A 22,978-nucleotide genomic window follows, 5' to 3' on the forward strand; every position below is an offset into this window, starting at 1 on the left:
TGTACATGTCAGCGACAGTGAGTGTGGATTTGTGCGTGGTGGCTGCTCCTTTAGCAAAAATTAGGGATGGTTAGTTATCACTGCTCAGACTGTCATGCCTCAAGCTCAAGCCAAGCTCATTCCAGGGGCCCTCAAAGGAGACTCCAGCCAAAATAGGAACCCCCAATTCAGCAGCAACATTACGGATTCCCCACTGGTTGAGGAACAGAACGCCACCTCTTTACTGTTGCAAGGAAGCTTTGAGGTTGGATGTGGAAAAAGCTTATGACCACGTCCCTCAAGGAATATTGCCAGTGGATGCCTCTTGCTCCTCCATCTGTGACTACGTCCAGCTTCGAATCTCACTTGTGTTGTATCCAAGGGCCCTTTTTAGCACATTCAAGTCATTGGGGTTTAGCTTCTCCAACGAGAATGCATATGGGGCTCAGTGTACATTGGTCCATTTTCCGGCGTCAGGCGCAGTACAGCGGCATCAGGACAGTTTCCGTAGTGTAGTGGAAAAAGCTTATGACCACGTCCCTCAAGAAATATTGCCAGTGGATGCCTCTTGCTCCTCCATCTGTGACTACGTCCAGCTTTGAATCTCACTTGTGTTGTATCCAAGGGCCCTTTGTAGCACATTCAAGTCATTGGGGTTTAGCTTCTCCAACGAGAATGCATATGGGGCTCAGAGTACATTGGTCCATTTTGCGGCCTCAGGCGCAGTACAGCGGCATCAGGACAGTTTCCGTAGTGTAGTGGTTATCACGTTCGCCTCACACGCGAAAGGTCCCTGGTTCGAAACCGGGCGGAAACAACTTTCTGCTTCTGTGGTTTTCTCAAACAAAGGGAACTCAGACAGCAACTGTGATTCGTAAGCTCCATGTCTCCACTGGACGTGCTGGCTTGCAAAGAGCATCGTTGCGAGCTTGAATAAAAACCACCCCAAAATGGGTAGATGTCGGCGCTAGAGCTTATGGGTTTGCAGCTGAAAAAGCTCTCCCATGTAAACACAAACTTCCCTATTTAAAGCTTTTGCCAATTTTCAAAGTCCACATTTCTTGATTACAGCGCCAAAGCAACAAATGATGGGTCCCTGTCCTCCAACATAAAGGGTGTATCGCGGTAAATGTCAGAGCAGCGCCATTGGTCCGATGACATGGCTTGGTTAGGAGCTGCAGCGGTCCTCGTTAGTATAGTGGACAGTATCTCCGCCTGTCACGCGGAAGACCGGGGTTCGATTCCCCGACGGGGAGAGTTTCTTTGTTTTCTGCTAAACAGCTGAATCTTCACCGCAAAGCAAAGCTCAGGTAATGCAACAGCATTCAGCATGCTGTTGCTGTCCAACAGACGCTTTGCCTTGGAGAGACTGCCACCTTCTCCTGTAACAACAGAAATGAACGCATGTTGAAAAATAAATACAAACTTGCTCATCTTGTTTACTTTACTAAATGTCACCAAAGTTTGACCTTATGGCAGAGAAAAAACAACACTATTTCCACCAGCTTTCAAACCAACCTACCATTTGCATGAGAGGCATAATTGATAACCAGCTGTCACATTCAGGTCACTGTCACCGAGGCAAAACTACCAGGGGTTGTCAGCTACGACTGTAATCCCATTGGCTCCTGGGTGAAAAAGTTTTCACGCCACCCAAATGAAAGGAATAAGCCTTTTTTCTTCAAAGATTAGTCCAATTTTCCCACTGCTGGGACAGCACAAACACAACTGATTTTGAAGAGTTACAGCAGATATGACCAGCTTGGGCGGAAGTCCACATTCCAATTATTCGGATTTGGCTTCTCTGGTGAAAATGCTTATGGGGCTCAGTGCACACTGGTGCATTTCCCCGCCTCAAGGACAGACAGAGAATCTCGCCACAGTTTCCGTAGTGTAGTGGTTATCACGTTCGCCTAACACGCGAAAGGTCCCCAGTTCGAAACTGGGCGGAAACAACTTTGTGCAGTCCCAGCTTCCTCAAACAAAGTGAAGATAGACGGTGACTTTGACCTTCAACCTGTGTGTCTCCATTTGATGCGTTGGAAGGTTGGGTAAAGGCAACACACACTCTGTTTGTGTACATGTCAGCGACAGTGAGTGTGGATTTGTGCGTGGTGGCTGCTCCTTTAGCAAAAATTAGGGATGGTTAGTTATCACTGCTCAGACTGTCATGCCTCAAGCTCAAGCCAAGCTCATTCCAGGGGCCCTCAAAGGAGACTCCAGCCAAAATAGGAACCCCCAATTCAGCAGCAACATTACGGATTCCCCACTGGTTGAGGAACAGAACGCCACCTCTTTACTGTTGCAAGGAAGCTTTGAGGTTGGATGTGGAAAAAGCTTATGACCACGTCCCTCAAGGAATATTGCCAGTGGATGCCTCTTGCTCCTCCATCTGTGACTACGTCCAGCTTCGAATCTCACTTGTGTTGTATCCAAGGGCCCTTTTTAGCACATTCAAGTCATTGGGGTTTAGCTTCTCCAACGAGAATGCATATGGGGCTCAGTGTACATTGGTCCATTTTCCGGCGTCAGGCGCAGTACAGCGGCATCAGGACAGTTTCCGTAGTGTAGTGGAAAAAGCTTATGACCACGTCCCTCAAGAAATATTGCCAGTGGATGCCTCTTGCTCCTCCATCTGTGACTACGTCCAGCTTTGAATCTCACTTGTGTTGTATCCAAGGGCCCTTTGTAGCACATTCAAGTCATTGGGGTTTAGCTTCTCCAACGAGAATGCATATGGGGCTCAGAGTACATTGGTCCATTTTGCGGCCTCAGGCGCAGTACAGCGGCATCAGGACAGTTTCCGTAGTGTAGTGGTTATTACGTTCGCCTCACACGCGAAAGGTCCCTGGTTCGAAACCGGGCGGAAACAACTTTCTGCTTCTGTGGTTTTCTCAAACAAAGGGAACTCAGACAGCAACTGTGATTCGTAAGCTCCATGTCTCCACTGGACGTGCTGGCTTGCAAAGAGCATCGTTGCGAGCTTGAATAAAAACCACCCCAAAATGGGTAGATGTCGGCGCTAGAGCTTATGGGTTTGCAGCTGAAAAAGCTCTCCCATGTAAACACAAACTTCCCCATTTAAAGCTTTTGCCAATTTTCAAAGTCCACATTTCTTGATTACAGCGCCAAAGCAACAAATGATGGGTCCCTGTCCTCCAACATAAAGGGTGTATCGCGGTAAATGTCAGAGCAGCGCCATTGGTCCGATGACATGGCTTGGTTAGGAGCTGCAGCAGTCCTCGTTAGTATAGTGGACAGTATCTCCGCCTGTCACGCGGAAGACCGGGGTTCGATTCCCCGACGGGGAGAGTTTCTTTGTTTTCTGCTAAACAGCTGAATCTTCACCGCAAAGCAAAGCTCAGGTAATGCAACAGCATTCAGCATGCTGTTGCTGTCCAACAGACGCTTTGCCTTGGAGAGACTGCCACCTTCTCCTGTAACAACAGAAATGAACGCATGTTGAAAAATAAATACAAACTTGCTCATCTTGTTTACTTTACTAAATGTCACCAAAGTTTGACCTTATGGCAGAGAAAAAACAACACTATTTCCACCAGCTTTCAAACCAACCTACCATTTGCATGAGAGGCATAATTGATAACCAGCTGTCACATTCAGGTCACTGTCACCGAGGCAAAACTACCAGGGGTTGTCAGCTACGACTGTAATCCCATTGGCTCCTGGGTGAAAAAGTTTTCACGCCACCCAAATGAAAGGAATAAGCCTTTTTTCTTCAAAGATTAGTCCAATTTTCCCACTGCTGGGACAGCACAAAAACAACTGATTTTGAAGAGTTACAGCAGATATGACCAGCTTGGGCGGAAGTCCACATTCCAATTATTCGGATTTGGCTTCTCTGGTGAAAATGCTTATGGGGCTCAGTGCACACTGGTGCATTTCCCCGCCTCAAGGACAGACAGAGAATCTCGCCACAGTTTCCGTAGTGTAGTGGTTATCACGTTCGCCTAACACGCGAAAGGTCCCCAGTTCGAAACTGGGCGGAAACAACTTTGTGCAGTCCCAGCTTCCTCAAACAAAGTGAAGATAGACGGTGACTTTGACCTTCAACCTGTGTGTCTCCATTTGATACGTTGGAAGGTTGGGTAAAGGCAACACACACTCTGTTTGTGTACATGTCAGCGACAGTGAGTGTGGATTTGTGCGTGGTGGCTGCTCCTTTAGCAAAAATTAGGGATGGTTAGTTATCACTGCTCAGACTGTCATGCCTCAAGCTCAAGCCAAGCTCATTCCAGGGGCCCTCAAAGGAGACTCCAGCCAAAATAGGAACCCCCAATTCAGCAGCAACATTACGGATTCCCCACTGGTTGAGGAACAGAACGCCACCTCTTTACTGTTGCAAGGAAGCTTTGAGGTTGGATGTGGAAAAAGCTTATGACCACGTCCCTCAAGGAATATTGCCAGTGGATGCCTCTTGCTCCTCCATCTGTGACTACGTCCAGCTTCGAATCTCACTTGTGTTGTATCCAAGGGCCCTTTTTAGCACATTCAAGTCATTGGGGTTTAGCTTCTCCAACGAGAATGCATATGGGGCTCAGTGTACATTGGTCCATTTTCCGGCGTCAGGCGCAGTACAGCGGCATCAGGACAGTTTCCGTAGTGTAGTGGAAAAAGCTTATGACCACGTCCCTCAAGAAATATTGCCAGTGGATGCCTCTTGCTCCTCCATCTGTGACTACGTCCAGCTTTGAATCTCACTTGTGTTGTATCCAAGGGCCCTTTGTAGCACATTCAAGTCATTGGGGTTTAGCTTCTCCAACGAGAATGCATATGGGGCTCAGAGTACATTGGTCCATTTTGCGGCCTCAGGCGCAGTACAGCGGCATCAGGACAGTTTCCGTAGTGTAGTGGTTATCACGTTCGCCTCACACGCGAAAGGTCCCTGGTTCGAAACCGGGCGGAAACAACTTTCTGCTTCTGTGGTTTTCTCAAACAAAGGGAACTCAGACAGCAACTGTGATTCGTAAGCTCCATGTCTCCACTGGACGTGCTGGCTTGCAAAGAGCATCGTTGCGAGCTTGAATAAAAACCACCCCAAAATGGGTAGATGTCGGCGCTAGAGCTTATGGGTTTGCAGCTGAAAAAGCTCTCCCATGTAAACACAAACTTCCCCATTTAAAGCTTTTGCCAATTTTCAAAGTCCACATTTCTTGATTACAGCGCCAAAGCAACAAATGATGGGTCCCTGTCCTCCAACATAAAGGGTGTATCGCGGTAAATGTCAGAGCAGCGCCATTGGTCTGATGACATGGCTTGGTTAGGAGCTGCAGCAGTCCTCGTTAGTATAGTGGACAGTATCTCCGCCTGTCACGCGGAAGACCGGGGTTCGATTCCCCGACGGGGAGAGTTTCTTTGTTTTCTGCTAAACAGCTGAATCTTCACCGCAAAGCAAAGCTCAGGTAATGCAACAGCATTCAGCATGCTGTTGCTGTCCAACAGACGCTTTGCCTTGGAGAGACTGCCACCTTCTCCTGTAACAACAGAAATGAACGCATGTTGAAAAATAAATACAAACTTGCTCATCTTGTTTACTTTACTAAATGTCACCAAAGTTTGACCTTATGGCAGAGAAAAAACAACACTATTTCCACCAGCTTTCAAACCAACCTACCATTTGCATGAGAGGCATAATTGATAACCAGCTGTCACATTCAGGTCACTGTCACCGAGGCAAAACTACCAGGGGTTGTCAGCTACGACTGTAATCCCATTGGCTCCTGGGTGAAAAAGTTTTCACGCCACCCAAATGAAAGGAATAAGCCTTTTTTCTTCAAAGATTAGTCCAATTTTCCCACTGCTGGGACAGCACAAACACAACTGATTTTGAAGAGTTACAGCAGATATGACCAGCTTGGGCGGAAGTCCACATTCCAATTATTCGGATTTGGCTTCTCTGGTGAAAATGCTTATGGGGCTCAGTGCACACTGGTGCATTTCCCCGCCTCAAGGACAGACAGAGAATCTCGCCACAGTTTCCGTAGTGTAGTGGTTATCACGTTCGCCTAACACGCGAAAGGTCCCCAGTTCGAAACTGGGCGGAAACAACTTTGTGCAGTCCCAGCTTCCTCAAACAAAGTGAAGATAGACGGTGACTTTGACCTTCAACCTGTGTGTCTCCATTTGATGCGTTGGAAGGTTGGGTAAAGGCAACACACACTCTGTGTACATGTCAGCGACAGTGAGTGTGGATTTGTGCGTGGTGGCTGCTCCTTTAGCAAAAATTAGGGATGGTTAGTTATCACTGCTCAGACTGTCATGCCTCAAGCTCAAGCCAAGCTCATTCCAGGGGCCCTCAAAGGAGACTCCAGCCAAAATAGGAACCCCCAATTCAGCAGCAACATTACGGATTCCCCACTGGTTGAGGAACAGAACGCCACCTCTTTACTGTTGCAAGGAAGCTTTGAGGTTGGATGTGGAAAAAGCTTATGACCACGTCCCTCAAGGAATATTGCCAGTGGATGCCTCTTGCTCCTCCATCTGTGACTACGTCCAGCTTCGAATCTCACTTGTGTTGTATCCAAGGGCCCTTTTTAGCACATTCAAGTCATTGGGGTTTAGCTTCTCCAACGAGAATGCATATGGGGCTCAGTGTACATTGGTCCATTTTCCGGCGTCAGGCGCAGTACAGCGGCATCAGGACAGTTTCCGTAGTGTAGTGGAAAAAGCTTATGACCACGTCCCTCAAGAAATATTGCCAGTGGATGCCTCTTGCTCCTCCATCTGTGACTACGTCCAGCTTTGAATCTTACTTGTGTTGTATCCAAGGGCCCTTTGTAGCACATTCAAGTCATTGGGGTTTAGCTTCTCCAACGAGAATGCATATGGGGCTCAGAGTACATTGGTCCATTTTGCGGCCTCAGGCGCAGTACAGCGGCATCAGGACAGTTTCCGTAGTGTAGTGGTTATCACGTTCGCCTCACACGCGAAAGGTCCCTGGTTCGAAACCGGGCGGAAACAACTTTCTGCTTCTGTGGTTTTCTCAAACAAAGGGAACTCAGACAGCAACTGTGATTCGTAAGCTCCATGTCTCCACTGGACGTGCTGGCTTGCAAAGAGCATCGTTGCGAGCTTGAATAAAAACCACCCCAAAATGGGTAGATGTCGGCGCTAGAGCTTATGGGTTTGCAGCTGAAAAAGCTCTCCCATGTAAACACAAACTTCCCTATTTAAAGCTTTTGCCAATTTTCAAAGTCCACATTTCTTGATTACAGCGCCAAAGCAACAAATGATGGGTCCCTGTCCTCCAACATAAAGGGTGTATCGCGGTAAATGTCAGAGCAGCGCCATTGGTCCGATGACATGGCTTGGTTAGGAGCTGCAGCAGTCCTCGTTAGTATAGTGGACAGTATCTCCGCCTGTCACGTGGAAGACCGGGGTTCGATTCCCCGACGGGGAGAGTTTCTTTGTTTTCTGCTAAACAGCTGAATCTTCACCGCAAAGCAAAGCTCAGGTAATGCAACAGCATTCAGCATGCTGTTGCTGTCCAACAGACGCTTTGCCTTGGAGAGACTGCCACCTTCTCCTGTAACAACAGAAATGAACGCATGTTGAAAAATAAATACAAACTTGCTCATCTTGTTTACTTTACTAAATGTCACCAAAGTTTGACCTTATGGCAGAGAAAAAACAACACTATTTCCACCAGCTTTCAAACCAACCTACCATTTGCATGAGAGGCATAATTGATAACCAGCTGTCACATTCAGGTCACTGTCACCGAGGCAAAACTACCAGGGGTTGTCAGCTACGACTGTAATCCCATTGGCTCCTGGGTGAAAAAGTTTTCACGCCACCCAAATGAAAGGAATAAGCCTTTTTTCTTCAAAGATTAGTCCAATTTTCCCACTGCTGGGACAGCACAAACACAACTGATTTTGAAGAGTTACAGCAGATATGACCAGCTTGGGCGGAAGTCCACATTCCAATTATTCGGATTTGGCTTCTCTGGTGAAAATGCTTATGGGGCTCAGTGCACACTGGTGCATTTCCCCGCCTCAAGGACAGACAGAGAATCTCGCCACAGTTTCCGTAGTGTAGTGGTTATCACGTTCGCCTAACACGCGAAAGGTCCCCAGTTCGAAACTGGGCGGAAACAACTTTGTGCAGTCCCAGCTTCCTCAAACAAAGTGAAGATAGACGGTGACTTTGACCTTCAACCTGTGTGTCTCCATTTGATGCGTTGGAAGGTTGGGTAAAGGCAACACACACTCTGTTTGTGTACATGTCAGCGACAGTGAGTGTGGATTTGTGCGTGGTGGCTGCTCCTTTAGCAAAAATTAGGGATGGTTAGTTATCACTGCTCAGACTGTCATGCCTCAAGCTCAAGCCAAGCTCATTCCAGGGGCCCTCAAAGGAGACTCCAGCCAAAATAGGAACCCCCAATTCAGCAGCAACATTACGGATTCCCCACTGGTTGAGGAACAGAACGCCACCTCTTTACTGTTGCAAGGAAGCTTTGAGGTTGGATGTGGAAAAAGCTTATGACCACGTCCCTCAAGAAATATTGCCAGTGGATGCCTCTTGCTCCTCCATCTGTGACTACGTCCAGCTTCGAATCTCACTTGTGTTGTATCCAAGGGCCCTTTGTAGCACATTCAAGTCATTGGGGTTTAGCTTCTCCAACGAGAATGCATATGGGGCTCAGAGTACATTGGTCCATTTTGCGGCCTCAGGCGCAGTACAGCGGCATCAGGACAGTTTCCGTAGTGTAGTGGTTATCACGTTCGCCTCACACGCGAAAGGTCCCTGGTTCGAAACCGGGCGGAAACAACTTTCTGCTTCTGTGGTTTTCTCAAACAAAGGGAACTCAGACAGCAACTGTGATTCGTAAGCTCCATGTCTCCACTGGACGTGCTGGCTTGCAAAGAGCATCGTTGCGAGCTTGAATAAAAACCACCCCAAAATGGGTAGATGTCGGCGCTAGAGCTTATGGGTTTGCAGCTGAAAAAGCTCTCCCATGTAAACACAAACTTCCCCATTTAAAGCTTTTGCCAATTTTCAAAGTCCACATTTCTTGATTACAGCGCCAAAGCAACAAATGATGGGTCCCTGTCCTCCAACATAAAGGGTGTATCGCGGTAAATGTCAGAGCAGCGCCATTGGTCCGATGACATGGCTTGGTTAGGAGCTGCAGCAGTCCTCGTTAGTATAGTGGACAGTATCTCCGCCTGTCACGCGGAAGACCGGGGTTCGATTCCCCGACGGGGAGAGTTTCTTTGTTTTCTGCTAAACAGCTGAATCTTCACCGCAAAGCAAAGCTCAGGTAATGCAACAGCATTCAGCATGCTGTTGCTGTCCAACAGACGCTTTGCCTTGGAGAGACTGCCACCTTCTCCTGTAACAACAGAAATGAACGCATGTTGAAAAATAAATACAAACTTGCTCATCTTGTTTACTTTACTAAATGTCACCAAAGTTTGACCTTATGGCAGAGAAAAAACAACACTATTTCCACCAGCTTTCAAACCAACCTACCATTTGCATGAGAGGCATAATTGATAACCAGCTGTCACATTCAGGTCACTGTCACCGAGGCAAAACTACCAGGGGTTGTCAGCTACGACTGTAATCCCATTGGCTCCTGGGTGAAAAAGTTTTCACGCCACCCAAATGAAAGGAATAAGCCTTTTTTCTTCAAAGATTAGTCCAATTTTCCCACTGCTGGGACAGCACAAAAACAACTGATTTTGAAGAGTTACAGCAGATATGACCAGCTTGGGCGGAAGTCCACATTCCAATTATTCGGATTTGGCTTCTCTGGTGAAAATGCTTATGGGGCTCAGTGCACACTGGTGCATTTCCCCGCCTCAAGGACAGACAGAGAATCTCGCCACAGTTTCTGTAGTGTAGTGGTTATCACGTTCGCCTAACACGCGAAAGGTCCCCAGTTCGAAACTGGGCGGAAACAACTTTGTGCAGTCCCAGCTTCCTCAAACAAAGTGAAGATAGACAGTGACTTTGACCTTCAACCTGTGTGTCTCCATTTGATACATTGGACGGTTGGGTAAAGGCAACACACACTCTGTTTGTGTACATGTCAGCGACAGTGAGTGTGGATTTGTGCGTGGTGGCTGCTCCTTTAGCAAAAATTAGGGATGGTTAGTTATCACTGCTCAGACTGTCATGCCTCAAGCTCAAGCCAAGCTCATTCCAGGGGCCCTCAAAGGAGACTCCAGCCAAAATAGGAACCCCCAATTCAGCAGCAACATTACGGATTCCCCACTGGTTGAGGAACAGAACGCCACCTCTTTACTGTTGCAAGGAAGCTTTGAGGTTGGATGTGGAAAAAGCTTATGACCACGTCCCTCAAGGAATATTGCCAGTGGATGCCTCTTGCTCCTCCATCTGTGACTACGTCCAGCTTTGAATCTCACTTGTGTTGTATCCAAGGGCCCTTTTTAGCACATTCAAGTCATTGGGGTTTAGCTTCTCCAACGAGAATGCATATGGGGCTCAGTGTACATTGGTCCATTTTCTGGCATCAGGCGCAGTACAGCGGCATCAGGACAGTTTCCGTAGTGTAGTGGAAAAAGCTTATGACCACGTCCCTCAAGAAATATTGCCAGTGGATGCCTCTTGCTCCTCCATCTGTGACTACGTCCAGCTTTGAATCTCACTTGTGTTGTATCCAAGGGCCCTTTGTAGCACATTCAAGTCATTGGGGTTTAGCTTCTCCAACGAGAATGCATATGGGGCTCAGAGTACATTGGTCCATTTTGCGGCCTCAGGCGCAGTACAGCGGCATCAGGACAGTTTCCGTAGTGTAGTGGTTATCACGTTCGCCTCACACGCGAAAGGTCCCTGGTTCGAAACCGGGCGGAAACAACTTTCTGCTTCTGTGGTTTTCTCAAACAAAGGGAACTCAGACAGCAACTGTGATTCGTAAGCTCCATGTCTCCACTGGACGTGCTGGCTTGCAAAGAGCATCGTTGCGAGCTTGAATAAAAACCACCCCAAAATGGGTAGATGTCGGCGCTAGAGCTTATGGGTTTGCAGTTGAGAAAGCTCTCCCATGTAAACACAAACTTCCCCATTTAAAGCTTTTGCCAATTTTCAAAGTCCACATTTCTTGATTACAGCGCCAAAGCAACAAATGATGGGTCCCTGTCCTCCAACATAAAGGGTGTATCGCGGTAAATGTCAGAGCAGCGCCATTGGTCCGATGACATGGCTTGGTTAGGAGCTGCAGCAGTCCTCGTTAGTATAGTGGACAGTATCTCCGCCTGTCACGCGGAAGACCGGGGTTCGATTCCCCGATGGGGAGAGTTTCTTTGTTTTCTGCTAAACAGCTGAATCTTCACCGCAAAGCTCAGGTAATGCAACAGCATTCAGCATGCTGTTGCTGTCCAACAGACGCTTTGCCTTGGAGAGACTGCCACCTTCCCCTGTAACAACAGAAATGAACGCATGTTGAAAAATAAATACAAACTTGCTCATCTTGTTTACTTTACTAAATGTCACCAAAGTTTGACCTTATGGCAGAGAAAAAACAACACTATTTCCACCAGCTTTCAAACCAACCTACCATCTGCATGAGAGGCATAATTGATAACCAGCTGTCACATTCAGGTCACTGTCACCGAGGCAAAACTACCAGGGGTTGTCAGCTACGACTGTAATCCCATTGGCTCCTGGGTGAAAAAGTTTTCACGCCACCCAAATGAAAGGAATAAGCCTTTTTTCTTCAAAGATTAGTCCAATTTTCCCACTGCTGGGACAGCACAAAAACAACTGATTTTGAAGAGTTACAGCAGATATGACCAGCTGGGGCAGAAATAACCAAACCCAGATGGTGACAGGATGAAAACTCTCATATTTACACACCTGATCTATTAACATAACATTGATTCTGTTACAACCTCCTTATCACTATGAGTCCGCCCTAAACACACATTCCAAAACATCACAAACTGAAAGAAAATTTCCTATTAATGTCAAAAGTGCATTGGTAATTTTGTGGATGTTTATTTGTACAATATTCTATTAAACTAATAAATAATATGTTACATGCAGTCACAAGCCTGTGCAGAAGGATATCAATGTCAGGCAAATCTGCTACTGAGAGAAGACAAAAACTCAAGAGGTCATTTCTCAAGAGGTAATTTCTCAAGCAGACGTAAACAAATTGTTTTACACTTTTGAACGAATGACCATTGTTGTTGTTTTTCTGGTGAGTTGTCTCTGTTATAAAAGCTTGAGTTGAGAAACTCTCCAGCCTTTTTTGCAAGTTGCAATTACTGTCAAGTGGAATACTGAACTTCGTTGTTCCCCACTGTGGATTTGGAGCAATGACTCTGGATTGGACGCGAGTCTCTTTGTCAATCCATGTGTATGTTATACATAAAATATTTCTCAGATAACCTGCCATTGATAACCACGGACTTTGCCATGGTTTGTGGGAATTATCTGACAATGAGGCATTTCAGTGCTGAGTATTTGGTAACAGATTGAGGGGGTCACTTAGGACCTCTGAAGCACTCGTGTTGCAGTTTTGTCAAAACTTTAGAAATAATGAGTTTCATCACTGAATTCCCACATTCACATGGCACTAAATGACCCAAGAGGAAACAGCAGTTACTCTACAGCTCACAAGCTACATACTAGTGGTCTAGATTATGACTTTATTATTGAAGGAGACAACACTGTTGATCACATGGTACATTCCCAGTTTTGATTTCTTTGAGACTCATTACAAACATTAACAAAATTCATCTTTCTCATTCAGTCTCAGCAAATTAAATGGTTGTGCTCTCATGAGACATTGACACCAACTTTCCTTTTGTTTATGAAGCAACCATCTCCATAGCGACAAAAGGAATATTTTTTCATATCCAGAACTGATGTTGCAACATTTAATCCTCTGATTAAATTACCAGGGAGGAGCAGAGAGCGTGGAGGAGTAAAGTTACTTTTATAAACATTTATTCTGGTTGTATCTAACAGAGTGGAGGAGGGTGTGCCTACCACTGAGATTTAACAACTTCAGCTTCGCTGTCACTGTAAATAAAGCCTTTTTTTATTAGTACACCACCCTGACTTTCTCTCATCTTTCTCATCAACTGAAAACTTCATATGAGAGTTTATCCAAAAACACTGAATATGGGGAAATTAAACACTTCTTTGACTGTATATTCTGTGAAATCCTGTACTGTCTTTTAAAGCTGTAATAATCAATATTTTATATAATTAATGGAACAAAGGATTATGGGTACTGTGTTTTGGGCTAGAAAATAGACATTGAATTCAGGCATTGAAAACAAAACCTGAACTGAAAAAGGAAACAGTATCACTGAAAAACTTGTATTGGAAAAAGTTGAACTGGCACTTAAATAAATACTGGCATTGAAAAAGGTTCCCCTAAAAAATAAAACACCGGCATTAAAAAAAAACTGCAATCTTACGATCTTGTTATTTTAGTTCATTTTGATATTTTTCATATTATGATGTATTTATCAGTGTCAATCTTCACATTTCTTCATGTGTGTCTTTTTTCAGTGACAGTTTTTTTTTCACAGTCACCATTTTTCAGTGTCACTGTTTTCCAGTTTCAACTTTCAATCACTGTTTTGGTATAGAGGTGTGAGGCTTGAGGGGAAGAGCAAGGAGTGTGTGATATATTCACACTCAGAAGCCTGACAGGACCGCTTACCTGGGCAATACAAACAACAGTTCACCTGGAACTCTTGAACCGCAGGTAAGTCTGTTTCCCCCGTCCACTGTTTTTTCACAGAGAACCGGACTGGGTTAAACTTAACCTTGAATGAACATTTGTCAGTTCAGGTTTTGTTTACAATGTCAAAATTTGACTGTCTCTGTTCTAGTCCTGTAACTATGGGAGTGGTCACTAGCAGTGATTTAGGGATAAAAAAAAAAAAAAAAACCCAGGAAAAAAACCTAGGAATAATTATTTCCAAAAACACCTTTATGCCAGGTGATGTTTTTCAGATTGTTCTGCTGCCCCCTAGTGGCCAAAAATCTATAAGATAACGCAACTTAAAGCACCACAACTGAACATATTTAGTTTATAGTTTCTATTCTGGCCTTAAGCCACCAAAATCAATGTTGAAATAATCTTGAGGAACAAACGCAGCAGTATTTAAAAATCAATGGATACAACTTAAAGGTTATGGGGATGTTAACAGAGTAGTTGTGATTGAAGTAGCTGGTGCAAGTTTGCGAAATGATCTCCTTCCTGAGGTGTTGCAGATTAATTAATTTTCCGTAAAGGTTGGCATGAAATAGACGACTACTTTTGAAAGCACCTTTGCCTTATTTGGCTGACTGACAGAGCAACACATTCTTCGATTCTATTATTGTAGCTATTAAACTCTTTTTTATACACATACACTTTTCTCTCACACCCACTTTTCCTCCTACTCTCTCCCTTTCATTTTCCTCACCCCCCCACCCCCTTTCTCTGAGTGGGTTGTATACACAGTGTGGTTACAGTTTCCTCAGCCCATTAAACTGTATGGAATCAGTGTGAGTCCCTGTATTGTTGGTAGTGAAGGCCAGTCCTCTGAGGGGTTTGTGTGTTATTGCACATATTCATCAGCATTAGGCAATCATGGCAGAGTCCTCCAGTGTGGTTTAAATACACATTCAGAGGAGCTGCCAGGAGGAGAAAGGAGATAGTGTGCACTTGAGTAACTTTGTATGAGAGCATGTTTTGAATCTGAACCCAAAAAGTTAAATTTATGTTTTATGTTAACACTGCCATTGGTAATGGTTGAGTTAAGGTTGTGGGTTTGGGAATTAATTCCCAATAAATAATAGAATGTCATCAGAAATATAGTGACATGTCTGTGTTTTCTTTATCCTGACACAATGATGTACACTCACATTCATGCATTACATTTCTGAATATATTGTATTTCATACAGTCACGCCATTGTTTGTGAGCAGATGACACAAGAAAACTGACTGAAAACAGAACTGCAACTGTTAATGCAATTTTGATTAAACAAGCAGCTGAAAGATTGTGGCTGCGATAAAATGACCTAAAGAAACACTTTTTGTCCCAATGCCATGTGGTGAGGAAATGTTTGTCTGACGTAAACTATAAGAATAATCCACGGAGCGCAAGTGCTATGCCAAAGCCATAACAGCTCATATTAATGTGTGAACATGGATTAGATGACATGAAAATCAACTAGGCATTTGAAGCTTACTGAGAGACAACAATGATAGATGATAAAGGAAATATACTGCTTCGAAGGAATAGTTTGACAGTGAGAATTGATACCACTCTCACATCTCCTGTCTCTAGCCCCATAGTGAACAGATATGAATGGTCCATATCAATCTTTGGACATTGAGCTGAATTTACTCTTTAATTGTAGGTTGGTTGAAAAAAAAAAAAAAAAAAAAAAAGAGTGAACAGAAGAAACAGAACTTTAGTGCCCAGCCCCCGGCAGGAAGTGGATCACCATGGAAACAATCCATAGGTTTAAAGTCCTTCTAATTAGAGGAAACTTCTCCTGGAGCCCAGACACTGGTGGTGGTGAGGAATGGAGCTCGAGGATGGGAACAGCTTCATGAGGGAAACTTCTGATTGGACGGCTTGATTTGAGATGGTCTGGCATCCATGGTTGAGGTGGTGAACGGGTGGAGGTGAGTCGCGGATTCTCAATGGTGCTGAAATGACAACTGAATGACAGCATATAGAGAGAACAGTTTTAAAGTTTGACATGAATTTCCCCTAGGGGATAAATAAAGTATCTATCTATCTATCTATCTTACAGGTGATTGGCTGATGGTCGCCGTGTAAGGTTATGATTGGATAAAGACACGAATGATCGAATGGAACTTATAGATGGTGGTGAAATGGTGCTTGTGACTTAGAAGGCATGCGCAAGGAGATCGTCTTCCAACACCTGGTTGCAGTGTGGTTAGAAGTGTAATATACAACTAATTACGGGTTGGAAGTTATAATTTTGGAATCCAAAGACACAGGTACATTGTCTCTAATTGCAAAGGTACATAAAAAGTTGTGGCCAATATTCAGGGCTCTTACCTGTAAAACAAACAAGCTGTAAAATGAATAAAAAGACACCAGCATGGTCACATTCTGATGCTGCATAACAATACAGTGATAATAAAAAAGAAATTGAGTTGTAACTCTAAATGTTGCAGAGAAGCCAGATGCTACCTTACTGTCTCAATACTTTGTCTGTAATCCCTCACTCACCCCTCCCATCAGTTCTGCCCTTGCTTTCTCTCTGATGGCTGCATACAGTGGACTAGGCTTCCATCCAGATCTATTTAATGGTCCACAAAGCTGCACCACACACACACACACACACACACACACACACACACACACACACAAACATAAACACAGAGACCAAAAGAGAAGGAGATAAAGTTTTCATGGATCCTGCCAAGTGTTTTGTTTTTATGTTGCACCCATTTACCTTTATATTAAAGTCATGCCCACTGACATTATCTCTGTTGTTTGCCTTTCAGGATATTCAAAGAACCACAGCTGCGTGTAAATTTTGTAACAATGCTTTTATTGTTATTATATCAATATGATGTTAGGTTCATACAATAGCTTGTTTGTTTATTTCCCTCTTGTGCAAAAAAATTTAAGGCGGCTGAAGCTTTTAAAAAGTAAGGGTTCATACGATATACGATGTGGATGATACAATATACAGTATATATATATATATATATATATATATGTATATCTGTATTCTTGTTTGTTGAGTATAATATGCCAAATGTTCAATTATGTCACATAAAATTCTATTTTTGTACTACTTTTGAATAGTAAGTAATGTGGTGATGTATTGCTCTTCTAAATTAAGCATGTAACTAATTGATCATTAGTTCTTCCATTTACCTAATCAGTACAAGTAATCTCCTTACAATGGATGGCTGTTTTTTATCTGGCTGCTGATGACCTTTGTAGCCTGGAAGTGTTACTTTGGGAATAGGAGTAGACCACACACAGAAAGAACCACAAACAAACACACACACACGATAAACTCTGCTAGTGACAGCTGTCATTTCAGTCAACAAAATCGAGGGTCGCCAGCTGAGTAGCCTGCTCTTGTCTACCTCTGTCTGACATCCATTCATCCATTTGTTCAAACTTTGAATTTTGACAGGTAACAATTAAATCTACCTCCTTTATTTATAGAATTAAAAGAAGCATAAGAACAAAGATGGTTGCAAACAGTCAGTACACAAACATGATTAAAGTTTTTATCAAGACATCAGCCTAGATTTGATAACACTAAGTACCCAGTCCCTCACAGACGCACACACACACACACACACACACACACACACACACAGTCTCTGTCTATGACCACCCACCCACTCCTCCGGTCTCTGCAGGAAGTTACTAATCCGTCGGTCAGACTTGATCATGATGTAAACATGGGCGGTGTGCCCCCTCTCCTGAAACCTCATGCTCCTGTTTCTGCCTTTTCACAATATGTTGGCCTGTCATTCTGCTGAGGAGCAAATTACTGGCATCCAGGAATTATCTGACCCCCCAGCCCTAGCTGCATCATTAACTATGATCATTAGTGGCTTATCCACAGCAGAGCTCAGTGGATCTTGCAATAACCACGACTAGTTTAAAAAAATAGAACAGAGAACAAATGCATTATTAGTTAAGGCCAACTAAACCATGCTGGAAAGGAATTATATTTTAAATTTGATCACATTGGTTTTTCATTATGCACAAAATCTTAAAAATAAAATAGCTAAAATAGCCTGAATTTCTAACTCTTTAGAAGTTTTCTTTGTGCTCTAAGTGCACTGAATGTGCAGTCATGACATTTCCACAAGCCTCCAACCCATTGACATCTGTCTGAAATTGTGCATCACTGTCACAACACCACTCTTTCTAATGGTGCCTGTGCTCATTAACATATTCCCACAACACCCCTCATCATCCGTCATGGAAAAATGTTGAATTCAAAAGTCAACAAATTTGAGTACATCTTTTCACACACTGTTTGCCCTGATACATGGTGGTTGAAAAAAAAACATTAACAAACTAAATACTGTTTTATTTACTTTTTTTTTTTTAGACAAAAGGTCATTGTTGAATTTGAACTGAGCTTAGCTGGAATAGAGTTGAGCAAGACGATGGCGTTCAAACTAAAGAGTTTTAAGTGGAAAATTGGAAATTGCAAAACAAAAAGGAACAACTCATTAGAGTGTCATGACTTTTCTCTTCTTTGTTATAAGGCTTTGCAGCAAACAGCTCCATGGTGACGAAGTTTCCAATTTGTACACAAGCCCAACAACATGTGTATTCAGTAATGTATGTCTTAAAAATTCATGTTGTATGCATGTACTATACATGCACATTATATAAATCAGACTGGTGTTAGTGAGCTTTGTCTTTTAGTCATGTCACATTGTTTACTTGCCTCCTAAATGGTGTGAGCAGGCGAGTAGTAGACGAGTTAGTGACACATCTGGAGTGGCAGATGTGATAATTGGCCAGACAATGGTCCAAAATACTTACTGTTTTATATTGTGACAGTGATCCACACAAACACTCGAACAAAGTCAGGATTATATACTGCATATACACACACAACATATATAAGTATATACATATGAAGTTGAGATACAGGTAGATATTCATGTCACTACTAATGTATACTGTCACAGTGATTTACTTCGCTTTTGAATCGAAAAAAGTATTTTGTGGCAAGAGACTAAGAATTTTGAGTCTTTAACTTGATTTATTACACATCCTCCATGGACTGCATCTCTGTTTCAAAGTCAGGGAGCATGTAATTGGCTTAAGTGTCCTGGATATTTTCTTAGAGACACTGGGGGAAATAATCCAGTCATGCATCCTTTGACATCAAAGGACACAATGAAAGAATGATAGAAAATGAGACATGGAGGAAGAGAAGCCAACGGAATCTCCATCATCGCAATTTTGATTATTATTTCTACGTGGTAAAATGTCTAACTGGTGTCCACCTATAATTGGTATTGCGTGTGGAGCTTAGGGATGATAACACAAACAATGACAAGCTGTGGGACCTACTTATCAACTACATAAAGTAGTTCTAAACTCCAATGACGATGTAGAAGTGTTGGGGGAGAGACAGTGACAGGGAAAGTGGTTAAAATACTGAACTTGAGGATTGAAATTCAGGAGAGATTGCATTTGCTACATAAGGATTTTATTAATCCTACAGCTAGTGCTGTGAATATTTAACCACTGTGAAAACCAGCGCCAATTGCGTACAGCTGAACTAATGTGATATATTTTGTTTCATAAAATGCTCGAAGTGAAAATGTATCCACGAAAGGACTGGCGCTGTCACTAATGATCTCCCCGTAGAGGCAAAGTGGCCTCAGTGAACTCGGAGGGAAGTTTTAGCCAAGTGAAGCACACAACAGCAGCGTACAGTGTTGGACAGAACAGTCCAATACAACTTAAAGGGTCAGTTCTCCCAAATCACACAAAAACATATTTTTTCACTTACTCCAAGAGGTCTCTGGTCATGCATATAGTATTGATTTTCATGGGGACCATTCTTCAGTTGAAAAGAGTGCCAGTAAAAACTGTTGACAACACTCTGTGGATGATCCAGAGTAACTGGGACATTGTTTTTCTCAAAAGACAAGTAACAGCTGAGTTTTTTTTTCCTGAATTTTACTGGTATACCACAAGAGGTAAGGGAGAAAATGTTTCTTTTTTTCATTTGACAAACTGACCCTTAAATTAACAACCCAGCATTACTCAATGTTCTGTGCTCCACAATGTATTTCCTTGTGGGATAAACTTGGTTTCCTGCAGGTGATGACCTACAAATGTGCAACTAGTATAAAACCTCGCCTGATGCTTTTACTGTCAATGCATGTGTCTGTGAGTCACAAAATGAATGAAAAATTATTAGTTTGTTACACGCCAGAAGTATTGCAACATCAACACTAATAACATGATACCTGCTAACACCTGCACACACACACACGCACACGCATCACACACACATACACACATAGACACACATACTTGCATATAAAAACACACATTCAAAACTAATCAGTGACTAATAATGTATTCAAAGCTATTGAGAAAAAAGGCTAATCCTGCCAGACACACTCAACATCTAAGTTGGCTTCACTATCTCAGTGATCATATATTTTATTTTTGATTTATACGTCAGAGTCTCTCATGGCCCCATCATTCAGGGGAGGGTTAGCAGCTGGAAAACAAATGATACTCTTAGACAAAACCCAAAGAAGCTTTGAAATTGGTGAATTATTTTACAGTTTCACAAACACTGAATGTCAACAGCTAGGACGACCATGAATCATTTAGACCATTTCTTTATACCTTTACTACTATTTTGTAACTCATGCCAGAGTTCAGGTAAGAAATTTATCCTATATGTCAGAGTATAATCCAACTGTCTAAGTGCTAAGCCTAATAAGGAAATATAAATATAAGAGATATCTATGTATATATATTAGAGTTATATCAGCAATGTCAGGGGAGTACGTTGAAATGCTGGCAAAAACTGTTATCAAGAACCTAAGTATCGGTTTCCCCATGTGGTCATTCGTTGTGCTATAGATGAGTGACATCAGTGACATGTTCACACTGACAAGGGGCTGAAAACAACCCAAAATTACTGACAACTTCTGAAGAAATCAACATGAAATATTGTTTTTGTGCTTAAAATTGCACGAGCTGCAAAAGTAATGAGTGGAAAAGGGTCATTATCTCCAGAAGGAAACCAGCTTGTTAGTTCAGAGTGTTTAATTGGCTATTAGCTGCCATGATCCACTCAAAACCATGACTTTAATGAAGGTTGTGAATGGTTTTGCACTGAAACTTCAGGAGGAAACGCCAGTTTTAAGGTAAGACGGCTCACTCTGTTACTGTGTGATTAAAGCTGTTTAATGAATATTCCTGAACCTGATGTCATGCTGTGTGTTTGATGTGCATTCAGAGTTTCAGAGCAGGACATCTGGGATGCTTATAATTCAGATAAAAAGATAAAGAGGCATGCAGAGACCCTTTTCATGATTCTGTGTGGCTGATCAATAATACTGAATTAATTAAGCTGCTTTATTTGGTGGTCAAAATGTCAATATATTATCTGCTATACATTGTTAAAATGAACTGCATACCTCAGTGCTCTGTGTGCATATTCTCTGTTGTTTGCACACAGGAAACTTGTCTATATCTCAGTCTGAATATTTTACGTTTTACTGCATAAAAATTATTCTGGCATATAAATATATTTTTTCTGTTTTCTGCTAGATTGCAGTAACCACAACACAGAGCTTAAAAACAGCCTTACTGCCGAGAGACATCCTGCTAAAGCAAGACATATCAAACTAAAGCTAGCCAGTGGTTGTGTCAGAAACTACTCCCTTGTGCGTTAATTCACTACTCCCTATATAATGGACACTTAGCCTATAGTTTACTTGACAATAAGCACTAAATCGAGAGTTTTATGTCATCACTAACAGACGTAGAGATGCTCAACTATAAATCTTGCATCTATAAAATATGGAGCGTTGCAGTGCGGTGATGGGCACTACTTTTTTGTTCAACTGTAGAATTTTTGAGAGCACTATAAAGTGGATGGATTTGCACACTCAGTCGGACACTCGAATAAAATGGTGTCCAGTGAATGTAGTGCATTATATATTAAATAGGGAGTGGTTCCAGATTTCATTTAGTGAAGTAGCCACAGCTAGCCTTAGCTAAAGCTAGCACTAAATTGAATTGAATTGATTTTTTTCCCTAGCTTTTTTTTTTCTAATATCAAATTTTTATTAAATGATATATGGTAATTCAATTTGTTAGTTTGTTTTGTGCATTTCAGTAGCTGCCATCTTAGCTTTTGATTTTACAGTGAGGTTAAGCACACACACACACACACATATATATATATATATATATAACACATATACCACATAGTCAAATGTGTTAAATTGTAAACAAGAACTGTAACTGTAATTTGGTCAAATAACTTACTTGACATGAAGTCAGTGTAGTCTTGTGTAGTGTTTCCTCTCAGTTTGCCCCTCACTCTCTGTAACTGGCAAACATTAAGATGTCTGCTTACACATTCACACGTAAGAGAAGTCAGGTTTTTATACAATTTTGACATTTTTCATTTAGCCACAGTGGGGTATTTTGTATAGATGTTCTGTTTGATTTGGTGGCTGCACTCCACTGTTCACCTTGATCATCCAGTCACGCGTTAAAAAGGTCGGCTATGCGTGCTCCTCAGAAATCAAACAGCATTCACCTGCTGTGTGTACATGTACTGCTTCCAGTGTGTCTGTGAGAGGGGAAGTGTGTCTGTTGTTTGATTGTGTGCTGCCTGTTCTTCCACATCACACAGAGCCTGCTAGAATTTAAAGGTAGCGGGCTAATTAGTACTTGGCCTTTGGTTTTTCTCTAACGACCCCATGGTGCTCTGTGTCGTGATTGGTTCTGACACGGCAGGCCAGCAGCTAATTGGATCAACACAATTACTCACATTCTTACCATGTTGAAGGTTTTTCTTCATGTGGTGAATTTCATTAGAAACCCATGAAAACACACAAACACATACATGCATTCATTTAGATCTACATATCCACACATACAATTTGTGCACAGTACATCAAGCATGTGTACACAATGTTACATATACACACACAAATGCTATTGTAATCTATGACCTAAATCTTATTCTGTCGTCATACCTCTGGCTGATGAGTGTAAGCAGTTTGCAGAAAGTTGTAATTGTATATGTTGAGTAAGTAGAGACTTGAGGGGAGTTAAGATAAAGAGTCAGCTAAGTGCTTTGTTGACAGCCGGAGCTCGTAGGAAATCCTGTTTCAACTTCAGTTTCATAACTGGAAAACCAACATGTCAAATATTTCACTACCTCTCTGTCCTGGCTGTTTTTGCAGCCCCTCACTTATGTCTTATATTTTAATGGTCTTTCCCCCCGGCTTGCTTTTTTCTCTCCACATT

The 22,978-nt window shown here is 42.7% G+C and overlaps 17 non-coding genes across 17 annotated transcripts; all 17 read left to right on the forward strand.

The window, feature by feature from the left end:
* Nucleotides 1-723: 723 nt before the first annotated feature.
* trnav-cac (transfer RNA valine (anticodon CAC)) lies at nucleotides 724-796 on the forward strand. The gene has a single exon. It is a non-coding gene; the product is annotated as a tRNA-Val (tRNA).
* Nucleotides 797-1,163: 367 nt separating this feature from the next.
* Nucleotides 1,164-1,235, forward strand: trnad-guc (transfer RNA aspartic acid (anticodon GUC)). The gene has a single exon. It is a non-coding gene; the product is annotated as a tRNA-Asp (tRNA).
* Nucleotides 1,236-1,861: 626 nt separating this feature from the next.
* trnav-aac (transfer RNA valine (anticodon AAC)) lies at nucleotides 1,862-1,934 on the forward strand. Its single transcript has one exon. It is a non-coding gene; the product is annotated as a tRNA-Val (tRNA).
* Nucleotides 1,935-2,778: 844 nt separating this feature from the next.
* On the forward strand, nucleotides 2,779-2,851 carry trnav-cac (transfer RNA valine (anticodon CAC)). The gene has a single exon. It is a non-coding gene; the product is annotated as a tRNA-Val (tRNA).
* Nucleotides 2,852-3,218: 367 nt separating this feature from the next.
* On the forward strand, nucleotides 3,219-3,290 carry trnad-guc (transfer RNA aspartic acid (anticodon GUC)). The gene has a single exon. It is a non-coding gene; the product is annotated as a tRNA-Asp (tRNA).
* A 626-nt stretch (nucleotides 3,291-3,916) lies between these two features.
* trnav-aac (transfer RNA valine (anticodon AAC)) lies at nucleotides 3,917-3,989 on the forward strand. The gene has a single exon. It is a non-coding gene; the product is annotated as a tRNA-Val (tRNA).
* Nucleotides 3,990-4,833: 844 nt separating this feature from the next.
* On the forward strand, nucleotides 4,834-4,906 carry trnav-cac (transfer RNA valine (anticodon CAC)). Its single transcript has one exon. It is a non-coding gene; the product is annotated as a tRNA-Val (tRNA).
* Nucleotides 4,907-5,273: 367 nt separating this feature from the next.
* trnad-guc (transfer RNA aspartic acid (anticodon GUC)) lies at nucleotides 5,274-5,345 on the forward strand. The gene has a single exon. It is a non-coding gene; the product is annotated as a tRNA-Asp (tRNA).
* A 626-nt stretch (nucleotides 5,346-5,971) lies between these two features.
* On the forward strand, nucleotides 5,972-6,044 carry trnav-aac (transfer RNA valine (anticodon AAC)). Its single transcript has one exon. It is a non-coding gene; the product is annotated as a tRNA-Val (tRNA).
* An 840-nt stretch (nucleotides 6,045-6,884) lies between these two features.
* On the forward strand, nucleotides 6,885-6,957 carry trnav-cac (transfer RNA valine (anticodon CAC)). Its single transcript has one exon. It is a non-coding gene; the product is annotated as a tRNA-Val (tRNA).
* Nucleotides 6,958-7,324: 367 nt separating this feature from the next.
* trnad-guc (transfer RNA aspartic acid (anticodon GUC)) lies at nucleotides 7,325-7,396 on the forward strand. Its single transcript has one exon. It is a non-coding gene; the product is annotated as a tRNA-Asp (tRNA).
* A 626-nt stretch (nucleotides 7,397-8,022) lies between these two features.
* Nucleotides 8,023-8,095, forward strand: trnav-aac (transfer RNA valine (anticodon AAC)). The gene has a single exon. It is a non-coding gene; the product is annotated as a tRNA-Val (tRNA).
* Nucleotides 8,096-8,696: 601 nt separating this feature from the next.
* On the forward strand, nucleotides 8,697-8,769 carry trnav-cac (transfer RNA valine (anticodon CAC)). The gene has a single exon. It is a non-coding gene; the product is annotated as a tRNA-Val (tRNA).
* A 367-nt stretch (nucleotides 8,770-9,136) lies between these two features.
* On the forward strand, nucleotides 9,137-9,208 carry trnad-guc (transfer RNA aspartic acid (anticodon GUC)). Its single transcript has one exon. It is a non-coding gene; the product is annotated as a tRNA-Asp (tRNA).
* Nucleotides 9,209-9,834: 626 nt separating this feature from the next.
* trnav-aac (transfer RNA valine (anticodon AAC)) lies at nucleotides 9,835-9,907 on the forward strand. The gene has a single exon. It is a non-coding gene; the product is annotated as a tRNA-Val (tRNA).
* Nucleotides 9,908-10,751: 844 nt separating this feature from the next.
* trnav-cac (transfer RNA valine (anticodon CAC)) lies at nucleotides 10,752-10,824 on the forward strand. Its single transcript has one exon. It is a non-coding gene; the product is annotated as a tRNA-Val (tRNA).
* Nucleotides 10,825-11,191: 367 nt separating this feature from the next.
* On the forward strand, nucleotides 11,192-11,263 carry trnad-guc (transfer RNA aspartic acid (anticodon GUC)). Its single transcript has one exon. It is a non-coding gene; the product is annotated as a tRNA-Asp (tRNA).
* Nucleotides 11,264-22,978: the final 11,715 nt, after the last annotated feature.

The sequence above is a fragment of the Seriola aureovittata genome, chromosome 7 (assembly GCF_021018895.1).
Source record: "Seriola aureovittata isolate HTS-2021-v1 ecotype China chromosome 7, ASM2101889v1, whole genome shotgun sequence".
NCBI classification, from domain to species: Eukaryota; Metazoa; Chordata; class Actinopteri; order Carangiformes; family Carangidae; genus Seriola; species Seriola aureovittata.